The following is an 18,098-nucleotide window of genomic DNA, read 5'->3' on the forward strand; positions in this document are numbered from 1 at the left end:
ATCAGGATACTTTTCCCTCAGAGGTGTAACTGCCTCCTGGTTCATAGAATCCAAGTAAGTTCCCTCTCCCAAATGCACAATGTTAGTTCAGCTTGCAGCTCATAAAATCTGAACTAAAGATGTTCAAAATGCAAACACTGTTTCTGGGAACACTGTCATAAAACTGTCATAAGTTTTTTTTTTGCAAATTTGTAAACTGAACACAGTAAAAATTCTAAAACTGCCATGGTGAGATTTGAAGTTGCATTTTTCAAATTATTAATCTAGAGCTCTGGAATAAAGACAATCATGCTGTTGGAAGCTGGTGGAAGTCATTCGTAGGCAGCTGAGTATAAACACACAGACAGACACACACACACACAATATATAGGATTGGGTTGTGAAGAAATAAGCAATGAATGCTGAAGTTTTGCACCACCAACTGGTTATTGGGATAAGTGCACATGGATGAAATGGTGAGGAGAATGATGACATTGCAATTTTTCAATATATTTTAAGATGGATGTAGTTTTTTCTAACTTATTTAGAGATTTTTACAGTTAATGATAAAGTTCTGTGAATATTGGACATTCATCCTGTCAGGTAAAAAATGCTAAACTGTTCAAGAAAGATAGATCTGAAAAAGTAACTCAAACTCAGCAACTCAGAGTTAGTTCAAGTGTATAAAGATTTTTAAAACAATTATTCATGTAAACGTCACTGGTTGGGCGAGCATTCACTGCATTCCCAGGTTGCCCCTCAGAAAGTGGTGGTCAGCTGCCTCCTTGAGGTGTTCCAGTCCATATGCTCCAGGAATTCCAACAATCCTGTTTGGCAGGGAGTTCCAGGATTTGACTCAGCAACAGTGAAGTAATGGCAATACATTTCCATGTCAGGATGGTGAGTGGCTCGGAGGTGTCCTTGTAAGTGGTGGTGTTCCCACGAATTAGCTGTCCTTATCGTTCGAGATGGAAGGAGTCTTGGATTTAGAAGGTGCTGTCCAAGGATCTTTGGTGAATATCTGCAGTGCATCTTGCAAATGGTACATACTGTGGCATTAACACTAATGACATGTTACTACAGATGTTAGAAAATTAACCCTAAAAAGATTCAAACATGGAGTGAATTTCCTTTTAGATATCTGAAGCAAACATTCTGGAAATATTTAGGGAACTAGAAAGCATGGATAGGTGAGATTGTCGACTGATTTAACTCGAATATGTTTATTTTGTAACTTTGTGCCCGTTATTGACTTAACATAGTAAAAAAAAGCCAATCAGTTCGATACCGAAAGCCAGTAATGAACCTGAAACTGACTTTCGGAATTTTAATAGACACTAAATATGTTCAGCTCGTAGAGAGCAAAAATAGGATATAATTTAGCTGAGCGATCAAACGTCAGCGTTCACTGATAAAACCGCGTAACTGTTTAGAAGGGAAAAGATAATACAAACTGAATGCTCTCCAGGAGAAAAATAACGTCCAGAAATCAACAAGAAACAGGACAATCAAGTGCGGGAGACAAGAGGTTGCCCCCCAATTTTAATCGAGAAGTAAAAGTGGATTTAGCAAACCAAGAGAAAATTCTTCAGGAAGCTGTCCACAAAAAAAAAGTTAATTCACGAGTGAAACTCCAGGTAGAACGATGAGGTCTAAAACTGTTGGATGTTATAAAGTCAAAGGGATGCGGAGCTTTCCTTAATAAGTTGACGCCAGAGAATGTTGTTCTTTGAAGTGAAATGTGCGCCTTCCTGTGATCAGTACATGCGCAGTGCCCGGCCTCTGGGAAGTTGTGTTTGAGTAAAACTGGAGCAGAGTGTGGTCAGAGTGGAACGAGCTCACTGACCGTCTGACTCACACTTGTGGATTTTCACTTCAGCTAGCGGGCTTGGACCAGGAGGGATAGATATCCGTCACTGCTAGGATTTGCAGGCCGTGAATTAATTAATTTCGACGTACTTTCCTCTTCTCTGGCTGTGCCGAGACCGAAGGGGACTCTTGAAGGAGTTTGGGTGACTTTTCAGGTAAGGTTGGCGTCCGAATGTTTCATTCTTCGCCTCAAAAATAAAAGTCTGATTTCACGATATAACATTTGTTGTCGGTGAGTGTTGAAACTTTCGAGGGCGTAGCCAGCTTCACCGAGAGTGGAGAGAAGAAACAACATTAGCAAGTGTGGATTCTGGTAGTCAGACTTTCGAGTTGTCGGTCAGCAGATTCCCCCCCTCCCCCCCCCCCCCAGTTGAGTAGGATTCGTGTACATCTTGGTATTTACAAAAAAGACAGGGCTGAAAATATTGGCCAGGATTCAACAACTTAGTGACCTGTTTCTTTCTGACAATTCCGCCCTTCTCTTAAATAGCTCCCCAAAACAAGAAAGAGCATCTGTCATTCTGCTGCATTCAACAAGCGAAGGAAAGGAACGGGACTTTCACAATTAAAAACACCTTCTGCAAACGTGCTACAGCTTGGCACAATCTCGAAGGAGAGAACCGGGGTGGCCACTTGTGTGGAAGATTTCTCCCATGTTGTGGAGGCAGTGAAGGGTTAAGACGCTACGCCCCAAAATACAGTGCTCATAATCACCCTGTCCACATAAATAGTCACTGTCCGGGGGGAAAAGGGGCGTGGGCAGACTATTTCTCTAAAAAAAGAAAGGTTCGTTTGCTTTTGTATTTCAGAGCTTCTTTTTTCGATATGAGGTCGTGCAAAATATTCAACATTGTAATGGAACGTACCATAACTAACAAATTATAGTGGGCATATCTTGATGCTGTTAGCATTTCAGTGGTTGGTTTCAGTTTGTACACACAACCGATTTCGACGTTGGATTAAATCAGAGGGATACAAAAGTAATTGTGAAATCGTCAGTTTGTGCGTACATTGCAACATTTCTTTAGCACTTTATATTTTTGAACACTGAGTTAGTTTTGTTTTTTTTCTCTCACTTTCCCCACCCCACTTTGGATCTCTGTCATAACTTCATTCTGCCTTTTGCGTTGCCCAATTTGATATTTGATCTGCTGAAAATCCCAGCCATGTCTTGGAACTGACTATTGCACTCCTGGCTGTCTTTCCAAGTTCAAAAGTCTGTGTAAATTTGAGGCTATTTAAAACTCTACTGTGTCTTAACTCGCATGGTAACCTGTTCACCTATTAACCATGTGTTCACTAACCTACATTCGCTCTTGATTAAGTATTACTTTGATTTTAGAAATTTCATCTGTGTATAAATTCCTTTATGGCTTCACATCTGCCAGGCTCTGTAATTTATATCCAATTCCAAAAACCTCTGAAAAATCTCTTCCATTGTCTTTTGAGCCTTTGATTCACTCCTCCATTTGTATTTGTATTTTCCCTGGTTAGGTTCTAAGCTCTGGTATTCCTTTCCTAAACCCTTCTGTTTCTTTTACTTTCTTCGATACCCTTAAAATCTATATCTTTTAACCTAGGTTTGTCATCTGTCTTAATATAGTTGTGTGATCTATTCTGAAGTGTCTTCTGAAATAGCCTAGTTAGTCATTTATTTGTTGACAAGTGTTACAAAATATGATAAAAGGAATGAAATAGGGCAGTCTGACCAACATTGACACTGACACTGGCATCAGAAACAGTGGTAAATCTAGACATGGCCACTCTGCAAAGCACTCTGTACTAACATTTGGGGGCTTGTGCCAAAATTGGAAGACCTGTTTCACAGACTAGTCCAGCAAAACAGTGACAAAGTTATTTTCAAAGAATCTTGTCTTATACATGAGGATATATGAAACCTGAATACAGGCTGAGGTAACTAGTTGTTGTCAGGAACAACCACTTAACACATGCTCTTAATAGCTAAGGTGACAATAAAATGGCTTCTTAATGCAAATAATGTGACAAAATGGCTTCTAGGCTACAAATTGACAATTTATGCTAAAAACTGCATAAAATGTCTATTAATTCTGCTATGGCTACATAATTAACTAACCACACTCTGCTTCATTAGAGATTAGCAGACAATGCTCCCTTTACATCGTAGAAATAACTAGATTAGCTAAGACATTACTGGCCATCCTAACTGACCTTCAGCTGCAGGTGCAAAGGCTCGATTAGTGAGATAAGGGTGGCCTGAGTGATGGAAAACAAAGTTGGTTCTCAGGAAATATCATTGGACCAAGTAACTCAAATAAAGTAATATCGTATGTTGATCGGTAACTGTCTGTACTATGCGATCATGGCCTGTACTTTTCTTTAAGAAAAGTATAAAAATGTCTTTGTCTTAAGCCATGTGTGCAGCTCCTCCATGTGTTTCCAGATGCTCTGTACCCAGCCATATGAAGAAAATAAAGAATGAAGTCTTTAAAGAACCAGACCGATTGTGATTGCTTACTGACTGATCATGGAATGGAGAGAACACCCCCCCCCCCCCCCCCCTTCCCGGTCCACATCTTTGCAGACAACATCCCAGATGCACCGTCACCATTATTGTGTACGACCTGTTCATCCAATAGGACTGACCTACCAATGGTATACAGTTGGTATTTGTAATGGGAGTCCCAGAATACTGGGCCCCATGATGTTTCAATCCAGTATATTTCCTGGAATTGGAGGAACAGAAGAGATTTGAGATTTTTTTTGTACTGTATGAACAAATGTTGATTATCATTTATCATCTCCTCTGTACTGATGACTCAGTACTCCTCCATGTTGAACGCTACTTTGAGGACACTGACATAAATGTGGGAATTTCAGTGTTCAGTGAAATATCTGAGAGACTCAATAGTACCATTACTGGTTAAGATGGTGGAGTCCGAAAGAACATAACTGCTAGAATGGACTGTAACAGGTGGTAACAGAATCAATAAGATAGAAAGACATACTTGGCCTCATCTTCAATAATCTACCAGTAGTAGTTACATCTGACCACAACAGTATTGGTAGAAATAAACATTTCATTGTCCTTATGGCGATGAAGTCCCACCTTCACATTGAGGGGACCCTTTGTTGTGTTATGTGGCAGTACCACCATGCTGAATAGGATAGATTTTGAAAGTTCTGCCAACTCAAGACTGAGAATCCGTTAATAGTTGGGGCCATCTGTCACAGCAGAGTTGTATTCAACTTCAGTCTGTAGCCTCATAGCTTGGCATAGCTTCCAATCTTATTTCCATCAAACTGGGACATCAACTTAGTGGTTAGCACTGCTGTCTCACTGCACCAGGGACGAGGGTTTGATTCCAGCCTCCGGCAACTGTCTATATGGAGTTCGCACATTTTCTCCGTGTCTGAATTGGTTTCCTCCGGATGCTCTGGTTTCCTCCCACAATCCAAAAGATGTGCAGGTTAGGGGAATTGGCCACGCCTAATTGCCTATAGTGTTCAGGGATGTGTAGGTAAGGTGCATTAGTCAGGGGTAAATGTGGAGTAATAGGGTAGGGAATGGCTCTGAGTGGATTTCTCTTTAGAGGGTCGGTATGGACTTGTTGGGTCAAGTGGCCTGTTTTCACACAGTATGGTTCTATGATTCTGTTCTGTGAACAGGGTCTGGTTTGAAATAATGATGTTGTACTTGTTCTTCTCTGCAGTATAAACTGTAGATTTGGAAGTTGCCTTTGCAGGAGCCTTGTTGAATTGTTGCAGTACATCTTTGTCGATGGTAAACATCACTGTCATAATGTGATGATGGTAAAGGGAATCAGTATTCATGGTGGTGATTGGAAAGTCAATTTTGGTTCAAGGGTGCAAGGCTATACCACAAGCAGCATGTAACATTCACTATAAATGGAGAGTGTGTGTGTGTGTGTCACAGCTCTTCTGGGGCTTTCCCAAGGGAAACACGCAACATTTGCCGTGAGTTCCTACATTGATTACCAAACTTTGGCTACCTTAATTTCACAATTGGAATTGATTTTCTTTGTGTCAATTTCTTAGCACTGCATTAGTTATTACCGTATTGCATGTGGAAAAGTGCCAAGTGCAGGGATGGTTTAAGGCAGCAAAAATTGAATAATTTGCACTTTTTATAGAAATGCAGGAAGCTGCAAGAGTGCATCACGTTGCTTCTCCCAGCTGAGTGTTATTTTCAATCAACATTTGGAAATAACTGGAACATAATTGAAATCTTCTTCCAGATAGCCATAGAGAAAGGTAGAAGAACAGCTGGGACTGTAAAATGCTGCTGCTGCTGCTCCTGCTGCAACAACACGATCTTCCTGTTACAGAGGAGGAAAACATGGAAATTTTCAGTGTGGCCATTATGAGAGCAGCTTTCATTGGAGCATCACTGATCATTGATCCCAGTAAATGATTATCCAATAAATCAATCTCTGATATCAGTCTGATCAACAGTGCTAATAGTTCTAATTCATTGTCAAAGTCAACACCTACAACTTTGGTTTGATGGACCAATGAGCAAACTAGTACCTTAAAAAATGTTTTTCTGGTGAAGCCACCTCACAAGATTACTTGTTTGCCAAACAGTAGCCAGGGTGAAGTAATCTCAAAACCAGTGGATCAGATCCAAGTTCAGCAGTCCTGTCACATTCAGACATGCATGGTTATGGACAATTAAATAGCCCACTGAAGGAAGAGTCTCCACAAATATTGCCATCCTCAAAGATGAGGGACTTAGTACATCAGTGCAAAAGTCAAGGCTGGTGCATTTGTAAGCATTTTCAGTCAGAGGTTCCGAGTGGACAATGCTGTTACCCTCTTGAGATACCCAGTAGTACAAATACAGTCTTCAGCCATTTGATTCACTCTACATCATTTTCAGAAGTAGCTGAAGATACTGGATACTGCAAAGGCTAGGGGGCCTAACAATATTCTGGCAATTGTACTGATGGCATGTTCTACAGGAAAAGCTGCACCCCGAGCCACACTTCCCAGTACATAAACAAAACTGTCACCTATCCAACTATGGCAATTACCCAGGTACACCCTAAAAACAGGATAAATCCAATCCAACCAATTAATGTCACATCAGTCTATTCTCCATCATCAGCAAAATAATAGTAGGTGTCATTTACAATGCTATCAGCAGCACTTATTCCACATAACCTGCTTTTTGATGCTCAGTTTGATTTGTCAAGGTCATTCAGCTCTTGATCCCACAACAGCCTTCATCCAAACATGGACAACTTGGATTAATTCAATCCATGAACAACTAAAGTTCTGAAGTCTATCATATAGGGCCCTAGCAAAATTGGTATCAATGGGAAAACTGGTGTCATATTTCGCACAAAATGATATTATAGTGGTTATTAGATGTCAATCATCTCAGTCACAAAACATCACAACAGGAATTCCTCAGGATTCTATCATTATTCAGCTCCTTTATCAACAACTCTGTCTCCATTATAAGGTCAGAAATGAGATCTGTAATCATTGAACTGATTCTGTCCACATACAAGTGCAGAATTGAAGCAGGGGCTGGCTATTGTTGAGCACCATTCAGGCCACACAATACTCAGCAGTGATTTTCTTCAACAAGATGGAGTCCAATCCCTTGATATTCAATGACATTACACACAGGAGATTCAGTGATGGTATTGGACTGTAGCCCACCTCTTGCATCCACAGTGATTTGGAATAAATTCATCCTGTTCTTCAGGTAGTAAAGATGTCAAGACTGCTACATTTGCCTTGTCCATTTCAGACTTGCAGTTTTCTTTGACACTAGACAAAGGGGAAAACTCACCGGTTCTGACAGCATTTCTGGCTGCTCTGAGGGGCCGGGGATTAGATTAGCTTACATTACATTACATTACAGTGTGGAAACAGGCCCTTCGGCCCAACAAGTCCACACCGACCCGCCGAAGCGCAACCCACCCATACCCCTACACTTATGCCTTACCTAACACTACGGGCAATTTTAGCATGTCCAATTCACCTGACCTGTACATCTTTGGACGGTGGGAGGAAACCGGAGCACCCGGAGGAAACCCACGCAGACACAGGGAGAATGTGCAAACTCCACACAGTCAGTCGCCTGAGGCGGGAATTGAACCCGGGTCTCTGGCGCTGTGAGGCAGCAGTGGTAACACTGTGCCACCGTGCCGCCCTTTTTGCAAGTTTGCAGCTTTCATATGGTCGTCGTACTTTTTCAGGACCACCTCAGCTACCCGAACTTTGTATGTCATGGGTCCTGACCTCGCGTTAACCATGCCTCTTACTCATGTAGGGCCATTTCCGTGGTTTCAGCACCAAACTTTGTCCCCCATCTCACTTAGAGAAGGCATATGTGCAGCACTGGTGTTCCTGATGCCGTTTCACTACTCTTTACATCTTCACTATTAGATCATTTCGAAGGTTGACCCATTTTCAGTAGCAGATGTAAGGATACCAGGATGTAGGCCAGGTTACATATGAACTGTCCATAGTAATTTGCCAATCCAAGGAAAAACCTAAGTTCTGGTACAGACATAAGAGCAAGGGCATGTTTGATTGCCCTCATTTTGTTTTCCAACAGGTGTAACCCAGTCTTGTCGACTCTGTAACCCAGTCACTTTGGGTACCTGGAAAACACATCACCTGAGATACATACCTGCCTTTGAGGCGCGTCTAACAGACCTTCACTGTTATTAGCACATCATCTAGATAAATGGTGACCTGGGGTAGACCTTGTAAAATGTTCTCCATCACCTGCTAAAAAATGGCACAGGCTAATGGTCCCCCAAGTGGCAGTCTGACATTAGTACAAATCCTTATTGACATTAGTTGTGGCAAGTGTCTTAATTAATTCTGGGATTCCTCGTCTAACCACAATTGCAGGTACTCATGGCCCATGTCCAGCTTCGTGAAGGACAGCTTTGTTCCTGAAGAAGGGCTTATGCCTGAAACGTCGATTCTCCTGTTCCTTGGATGCTGCCTGACCTGCGCTTTTCCAGCAACACATTTTCAGTTTTGTGGATAAGTCCCCTGTTCAAATGATTGTGTATTTATTCAGCTGTGAGAAGTGGTTTACCATTTGTTTAAAATCCTGACAAAGGTGAACTGACCCATTGGGCTTCACAATCGTATGACATTTGCGGCCCATTCTACAATCTGTTCTGGTTTGATGAATCCTTCATTTTCCAGCCTCCTGGGTTTCTGCCTCTACTTTTGCATGTAAGGCAAATGGCACTGGGCTTGCCTTACGGAATCATGGAATTGCTTCCTGGTCGACATGCATGGTGGCCTTGGTTCCTTTGAACTTTCCGAAAAACATCGAGGTATTTAATTCTGACTTCACTCAGGCAGTCATTTTCTAATTGAATCAGGCTTGGGCCCAAGCTTTTTACCACAATGAATGGTAACTGAACCAGTTGCTTCTCATAAGACACTAAACCAAAGTTGTACATTAATCTGTAAGGGCTTTCTTGTCTAAGTTCTAAGTCTAGCCGAGATCTTATGCACCCTTAAGAGTTGGAGTCCAGAGTGAATTTTGTTAAAGTCCATTCCTGCAATTACTGATACAGCTGTGCCAGTACCAACCTCTGAGAACTGGGTGACCATTTAACCAGATGCTTATTTTGATTAGTTCTGAATTGGATGTTGCTAAGCAATTTAACTGTCCCAAACCAGATCCAGCTGGACTTTCCAGGGTGTGCACTGTCCTGGATACCGGCCTATGGTTCTCTTCCTCAGTTCAGACTTGGACTCTTTTGCCGTCTTGAGTCCACTTACCAGAGACAACTACAATGGTTTGCTGACCTGGATCCTGAAGAAAATGTTAACTGTTCAATTGAGGCTAGGCTTTGTTTTGGGCTATTGCTGTGGGCTGACCTAAAATCTTTCTGTTCAGGATATGCCCTAAGTGGAGCGATGCAATTGCCTTCACTCAAGTGGTGTCCCCCAAGCTCAGTTGGCCTAGAGGTGGTGCCCCTTCCATCCTGTAACTCATGCTCTGCTTGCTGTATTTTCTAATGATAAAGCCAGTTATAGTGCCTGCTTAAAGTCTAATTGGGCTTGAGCTAGTAGGTGCTTTCGCATAGTTGCATCATTAATCCCACATACCAAATGGTCTTTCAGCATCTCACCAAAGAGTTTGGTTAAACCAAAGTCACATGCCTCTGCCTGTCATCTTAACCTCAACAAGAATTCTGCACAGATTCCTCCAGTTCTGGAACTGCCGAGTAAAACTGATAGCATTGTTTGCCCAGGAAAAAAAATAACACATCCTTTCTACATACTGGCTCCAGTCTTCAGGGTCAAACAAGTCAAACTTCCTAAATAACGGCATAATGCAAAAATGCTTACCCCAACTCACAGATGATTGTTGCGAGTGAATTTCTTCAGGAGCGAATCCTTTTCTCTTGTCAGCACTGAAGTAACTGCACAAAGGCCGGTGTTCAATCACCAGGTCATCCTTTATTGACAGATGTGTAGTACTTGACACTGATCCAACTTCCTCTTAGAATGAACAGGATATTTGACAGTTCTGTTTCTTTTTAAAAAATGTTTTTCTTTTTTTTTTTGTTCCCCACACTACCACTTAACTTATTGTTCCCCAGCACCATGTCATGTGTGCGCGGGTGTCGGACACAGTGAAAAACAAGAGTGTAAATCTTTATTTGTATTCCACACAAGGCAGAAAGGAAACACACTAGTGGCCAGTGACAAGCGGTGACCTTCTCAAAGGGCAATGCTGTATGATCAAACAGTGAAGCGGAGGGCAGGGATTAAATCAAAATAGAGTTGGAGTGGGAAGTAATATACTCCACTCCCTGCGGTGCCCACCTTTCCCTGAAAATCTCGAGGGTGTTAGTGGACACCATGTGCTCCGTTTCTAGTGATACCCGGGCTCGAACATAACCACGGAAGAGGGGCAGGTAATTGGCCCTAACCACCCCCTCCACACCCCGCTGCCTGGACCTGTTTATGGCCAGTATGGCCATGCCCAGGAGCAGACCCACAAGGAGGTCCTTCAACCTAGCCTCCCCCCTCTGCACCGGGTGCCCAAGGATCAGGAGTGTGGGACTGAAGTGCGACCAAAAGCAGAGGAGAAGGTTTTTGAGAAAATCAAAAAGGGAGTGCAAGTGCCTGCACCCAATATAAACATGGTCCATGGACTCCACAGCACCACAAAACAAGCAGTTGGATTGGGAGACCATGAACCATCGTAATCTGCGGTTGCAGGGGACTGCTGTGTGACAGTTCTGTTTCCATCTGTTAGCCAGGGCTGCCTGATTGAACCAGGTTAAGGGCCCCAATCAGGGAATTCATATTCTATGAGGTCCACCCGGCTGACCGGCTTGTTACACTCAGTACACCTTCCTAGCAGCATAATGGGTTTACATAAGCCACAAGGCTCCTGTGATTCAAAATGGTACCTCACCAGCATATTCACAATGATGATTAAGGCTGAAAACCTTAATACTGGAATAGCGACTGACACCCCTAAGGAAATATTATTTCAAAGATAGTAATCTCAGGATTGCACCTAAGGCCATATATTAGGAAGATATAGAGGAATAAGGTATAGCTTGATGTATAGTGGAAGAGGGAGAGCTTCAGGCACTGAGGCAAAATGTTGGTTGAAACGAAAATAATGGAGGCAGTGATTTGAGCAGAATCGAGAGGGAGATGGTACTTGGAAAGTTGATTATGTTTGTGGTTGACAAGTCACCTGGTGTGGATGACTTTCCTTTCACATTTCTAAAAGGATTAGTGATGAAGATAACAAAAGCTTATTTTAATCTTTTGGTACTTCCCTGGATATGGAGGAGATGTAAAGGAACTGGAGAGTTGCACACAGACACACTTACTTAAGGAAACCTATAAAGTCAATCTGAGCATCTACATGCCAATTAGTTTAACATCATGGATGGGTAAAATTTTAGAAACAATAGACAGGAGGTAAAAAACATCAACGGGCCACTTGGATAGTTTTAAGTTAACTAAGGAGAACCAGCATGGATTTGTAAAAGGCAGATGGTGCTTAACCATTCTAATTGAATGTTTTGGTAAAGTAACAGTAAAGGTTTATTAAGGGAATGCGATGTATGTTGTCTACATGGATTTCAAGGAAGTGTTTGATAAGGTATTACATAGATGCTTGAAAATCCGTCTCTAACTGTTTAAAATCTTAACATAAACTGCAAGTTGTGATTGATGGTTTTATTTCAGGCTGGTGGAATACAGGATGTATGAGTAGACCATTCAGTTTGTCGAGAAAGTGAGGTCTGCAGATGCTGGAGATCAGAGCTGAAAATGTGTTGCTGGAAAAGCGCAGCAGGTCAGGCAGCATCCAGGGAACAGGAGAATCGACGTTTCGGGCATAAGCCAGCAACACATTCAGTTTGTCGAGCCTGCTCTGCTATACAGTGAGATTATAGTTAGCTTTCTACCTCAGTACCATTTACCCTCCTATTCCTGATATATTTACCATCTAGAAATCTGTTGATCTTCATATTGAATATACTTGACCATTGACCCTCCATTTAGAGAATTCTAAAGATTCATCATCCTCTCAGTGAACAAATTCCTCTCCGTTTCAATCCTAAATGGCCCACCCCTAATTCCTGACTGTCTCCTAGTTCTAAACCCTTCCACCGTTGGCAGGAAAAAGATCCTCCCCATGTCTATCCTCTTGAGCCTGTTGGGGGTTTCAATGAGATCACCCCTCATGCTTCTAAATACTCAAATGTAGATTTAGATTTTATTGTTACATGTACTCAAGCACAGAAGTACAATGAAAAGTGTCTAATGTTGCCACACATTTAATTACAAAGGTACATAAGTACAAAAATCTAAGGTAGAAAGTAGTAAAAGAAGCAAAGTTGAAAGCCTAAGCTTTACAGACCTTCACTAAGTAGAAAAGTACAGAAATCAGGTAATAGTTAACACTTAAAGTCCTCCTTAATGTAAATTAGAAAAAAAAGGAATAAAGTTAAAAGTTCAACAGTTTTTGATGAGTGGTTGCTGGGACCCTGGTCTCTTTTGCTTAACTCGCTGTCTGTGAGACCTCAGCAGCCTGTTCTGGGCACTGCTACTGAAGATACCAGGGACCTCCCTTACCACTCATTCTTCGCATGTTGAGCCGTAATGCCATCACCGCTGCGGTCGCTGAAAATGCTGCCTCTGACTTCCTGTCTCTAGAACATGCTTGGGCAAGGTCCACTCATGGTCTCTGAGCACTGGGTATGCATTGGGCGCTGCTCTCGCCACTGGCCACCTTGATTGCCGGGCTGAGAGACTGCCATGGGCTGCAGAAAGACTCCCAAGTTTGCCGGAAGGATGCCACGCTGTGCCAGGAGGATGCCTTAGCAGGTCCGCACTGAGGCTGAAAAGAGAAAAGAACATGCAGAGTTTAAAACGCAGTGAAGAAACTGACTGAGTGGATGAGCTCCGGCTGAAGTATCTTACTCCGCCACCATCTTATGGATGTAAGCTGGGTCTTTGTAATCCTCAAAGGACTATCGTGCCATCCCATGATTCAGTTTCTTCAATCTTCTTGCATTCCCTTTTATGGCAAATGTAACCTTCCTTAGGAAATCCAATTATGAGCACTCACCAGGGCTCCATACACTGGCAGGAAGAACTCTTCATGCCTACAAGTAAATCTGCTTGCAATAAAGGACAGTTTACCATTTGCTTTCATAACTGCTTGTTTCACCTCTACGTTTGCTTTCAGTGATTTATTAACAAAGACATTCCAGTCTGTTTGTATGTTAAAGTTTCCCACCCGTCACCATTTAAAAAAATACTCATTTTGTTTTTCCTATCAAGGTAGATAACTTCACATTTTATTTATTCACTGGATGTGTATGGCACTGGCTGGGCCAGCATTTATTGCCCATACCTAGTTGGCCTTGAGAAGGTGATGGTGAGCTGCCTTGAACTGCTGCAGTCCATGTTGACGCAGCATATCAATACAAGTCAGGATGATGAATGGCTTGGAGGCGAACTTGCAGCCAGTGGTTCCCCAAGTATCTGCTACCCTTGTCCTTCTAGATGGTAGTAGTTGTGGTTTTGGAACGTGTTTTCTCAGGAACCTTGGTGAATTTCTACATTGTACATCTGCAAGATGCAATGTTGCTACATAATGTCAGTGGAGGGAGGGAGTGAATATTTGTGGATGTGATGCCAATCAAAGCGAGCTCTTTATCCTGGATGGTGTCAAGCTTCTTCACTATTGGAGCTGTACGTATCTAGGCAAGTGAGGACTTTCCATTCCAGCTGACTCGCATCTTGTAGATAGTGGACAGGCCTTGGGGAGTCAAGAGGTGCGTTACTTGATGCAGGATTCCTAGCCTCTGACCTGCTGTTGTAGCCATAGTAATTATATAGCTAGTCTCCAGATTCTAGCAATTTTGCTATATTCCAACTGTCCACTCACACAGCCTGATTAAGTCTTCTTGCAACTTTTTATATGCCCTCCTCACATTAACAGACCCACATCTTTTTGTGTCGTCAGTAAAGTTAGAAATTTTACATTTTTCTTTACGTCCAGTCATTCATACGGAATGTGTGAATAGCTGGAGCCCATAATGATAGGCAATTGTGTTCTCCAAGAATCTGGAAGAGGGCCACTAATTTATTTTGCTATGTAAAAATGATTTGGATTTTGGAATGCAGAATAGACTATTAATGTTTCCTATTCTGCCAAATGTGGAAGTGTAGCAAACAGTGAGGTTAGTGGAAATCATTTGCAACAGCACTTACAGACTAGCAAAACAGGTAGTAAAGTGGCTGATTGAATTAATACAGAAGTGTGAGGTTTTGCATAGAATAGAAAGAGGTAATATTAACAAAAGGACACAGTTCTAAAGTGTTCAAGATCAAATAAAAAACTGAGAGTGCATGTGCATTGTCTCTCTCTGCAAAGTTCATAATGAGCAAGTGGTCAGCAATTTTCATGAACAAAAGCGTTAGCTGGATTTTTTTTTTAGATTACTTGCAGTGTGGAAACAGGCCCTTCAGCCCAACAAGTCCACACCAACCCGCCGAAGCACAACCCACCCAGACCCATTCCCCTACACTTACCCCTTCACCTAACACTACGGTCAATTTAGCATGGCCAATTCACCTAACCTGCACATTTTTTTTTTTGGACTGTGGGAGGAAACCGGAGCACCCAGAGGAAACCCACGCAGACACTGGGAGAATGTGTGGAGTTTGCACAGTCAGTCGCCTGAGACGGGAATTGAACCCGGGTCTCTGGCGCTGTGAGGCAGCAGTGCTGACCACTGTGCCACTGTGCCGCCACGGTGTGGCACTTTCAAAATGGAGACCTTTCTTGACATTTCTCAAAGGCTTTTGTATGTCCTTTGGCAGATAGAGGTGTACATTAGTGTCTGGTATAAAAGGCACAAGTTGCATGTTGCTTATTGGGAATCTACATATAACTGATTGCATGACTGGTTAGTTAACTCTGTGGAAATATTAGTGTCGAATTTTGCTCTCTGTATCATACCTCCATGCCCTTTGTTCTGTATACCTTTCTCACTGAAAACCAAAATTTACCTCTCCCCAAGCCCTGTCAAATTTTTATTTTCAACTTTGGGTCAAAAGAAGGTTGACAGCTAGATTTTGTCACAGTACCTTGACTACTCCTGTACTGGTTAGGGAGCCTAGAAGCAGAGGGCATAAGTTAAAATTAAGGGGAATGTTAATTAACTCTGTAATGAAGTGATTCTTGTTTATTTTTCTGATTTATATAAATAATTTGGAGATGGGTGTTGAGGGGAAAATCTCTAAATTTGCAGATGATACTAAGCTGGGGTGAGCTGAGTGATTTCAGAGTCATTGTCAAGTTGGCCAAATGGACAGATACCTGGCAGATGAATTTCAATGCAGAGAAATGCAAGGTAATGTGTTTTAGTAGAAGAAACACTGATAACACAGGCTCAAAGGTAAAACTTTGAGGAGAGTACAGGACCTCAGGGTTCATGTGCGTGATGCTCTGAAGATAGCCAGGCAAGTTGAAATAGTTGTTAAGGCTGATAGGATTGTTTGATTCATAAATAGATGCAGAAAGTATAAAAGCAGGAGAGTGATACTACACCTCTTCAAATCATTTGGTCAGACCATATTTGGACACCTTTATTAAAGGAAGGATATTAAAGCCTGGAGAAAGTTGAAAGGAGGTTTTACGAGAATGATACCAGCAATGACAGGTTTTTAGATACAAGGAAAGATTTGAGAAATTGAGCTTATTCTTGGAGCAGAGATTTAAGAGGTGACCTTATTGAGATGTATAAAATTATGAACAATTTTGACAGGGTAAAGAAGAATAGTAGTATGTCAAGTAACTTGTGTTCACAATTTCAAAATTGTCAGTAAGGGAGCAAGGAGTGAGATGAGGAAAAACTTCTGTGTTCAGATAATTGCTAGGATTTAGATAGCACAGCCTCAGAGAAGGTTAGAGGAAGATTCCGTAAGAGATTTTGAAAGAGAGCTGGCTATATACAGTATTTCAAAGTGATGAATTTAGGGGAGTACAGAGATAGAGCTGGGTAGCTTTATCAGGAGCCATTACAGGCACGATGGGTCAAATGGCCTCTGGGTGTGCTGTGAAATTCTCTGAATCTTTATTTTACTCTGAGGATTGTGAACCTTTTGGGGTTATGTGCCAGCGAAAGCAGCACAGATTCAGGCTTTTAAGTGTGTTAAGTATAGAGATTGGTAGATATCTGATTGTCGCTGGTGTACAGGATTACGGGAATGGGGTGGATAAAAGGCTAAAGTGTTTGATCAGCCATGAGTGGCGGGGTAGCCTTGACTGGCTAACTGACTTACTCCTGTCCTCATGTTCCTAATCTTTATTTTACTTGTGTCCATTTCTGGATTGCTGGCTTTTGTGGATGATGAATCGTATTTATCTTTTACACAATTCCTCCATTCTTCCCTTATCTTCAGTGCTACTGAAAGAATCTTAATCAACTTGTGTTCGTATTTCACCTATACTGTAGCAAAGTACCTCAAAGTACTTTACAGAGAAAGCATAGAATAAACACTGATCTGGAGTGGATATAGTGACTAAAAGAGTTGTTGAAGATGTAGACTACGCTAAAACTTTTAAATTCGGAAATAAATTAAACAATCGGGCAAAAGCTTGGCGGATGGAATAAACTTCATGGAAAATTTGAGGTTATGCACTTTGGCAGAAAGAATAGAGGGACTGAATATTTAAATGTGGAGAGACTGCTGAAAACTACAAAATAGGTGGATTTTTATCTTCTATGAATCATAAAAAGGTAGTATCCACACGCTTGGCAATAGGGGAGACAAATAGAATGCTGACCTTTTTAATTCAAAGTAAATGGAGTATAAAAGTTGGGACATTTTGCTAAAACTATACTAGTTAGGCCACATCCACAAATAAATATGAACTCTTTTGATCCCTTAGTGGAGGGTAGATACAGGCATTGAAGGCAATCCAGGGAAGATTCATACTTGGTGCCAAGTATGGAGGGACTGAGTTCTTCGAGAAGGTGAAAAAACAGATGGATGAAAGTAAAGCAATTGATTAGGTGTATATGGACTTTAGTAAGGCATTTGATAAGATTCCACACTGCAGGCTATTGCACAAAATATGGAGTTTTGGGATTGAAGGTGATGTAGCGGTTTAGATCAGAAATCGGATCGCTGAAAGAAGACAGAGGCTGGTGGTTGATGGAAATGTTAATCTTGGTGCTCAGTTACTAGTGGTATGCCTCAAGGATCTGATTTAGGGCCACTGCTGTTTGTCATTTTTATAAATGATCTGGATGTGGGCATAGAAGGATGGGTTACTAAATTAGCGGATGACACTAAAGTAGGCAGAGTTGTGGATAGTGCTGAAAGATGTTGTGGGTTACAGAGGGACATGTATAAGATGCAGAGCTGGGCTGAGAAATGGCAAATGGAGTTTAATGTGGATAAGTGTGAGGTAGTTCGTTTTGGAAGAAGTAACAGGAATGCAAACTACAGGGCTAATGGTAAAATTCTTGGCAGTGTGTAGATGAACAGAGAGTTCTGTGTCCAGGTGCATACGTCCCTGAAAGTTGCCACCCAGGTTGATCAGGTTGTTAAGAAGGCATGTAGTGTGTTGGCGTTTATTGATAGGGGAATTGAGTTTTGGAGCCACAAGGTCATGCTTCAGCTGGAGAAGATACTGGTAAGGCCGCATCTGGAGTATTGTGTACAGTTCTGGTCACCACATAATAGGAAGGATGTGG

General features: G+C 41.8%; 1 protein-coding gene across 3 annotated transcripts in view; it reads left to right on the top strand.

Moving 5' to 3' along the window:
- The first annotated feature begins 996 nt into the window (after positions 1–996).
- LOC122549016 (copine-3-like) overlaps positions 997–18,098 on the top strand; it is a 77,092-nt gene continuing 59,990 nt past the window's right edge. The window contains exon 1 of one of the 3 annotated variants that reach the window (XM_087986508.1): positions 997–1,021. The gene's annotated coding sequence lies outside the window, so the exon portion shown is untranslated. Of the gene's footprint in view, positions 1,022–1,688; positions 2,004–18,098 lie in introns of those variants that run through there. The other 2 variants (XM_043688138.2, XM_043688139.2) reach the window with 2 other exon arrangements.

The sequence above is a fragment of the Chiloscyllium plagiosum genome, unplaced genomic scaffold (genome assembly GCF_037043375.1).
Source record: "Chiloscyllium plagiosum isolate Xiang-an unplaced genomic scaffold, Cpla_swu_hap1 HiC_scaffold_4, whole genome shotgun sequence".
In the NCBI taxonomy this organism is placed as follows: Eukaryota; Metazoa; Chordata; class Chondrichthyes; order Orectolobiformes; family Hemiscylliidae; genus Chiloscyllium; species Chiloscyllium plagiosum.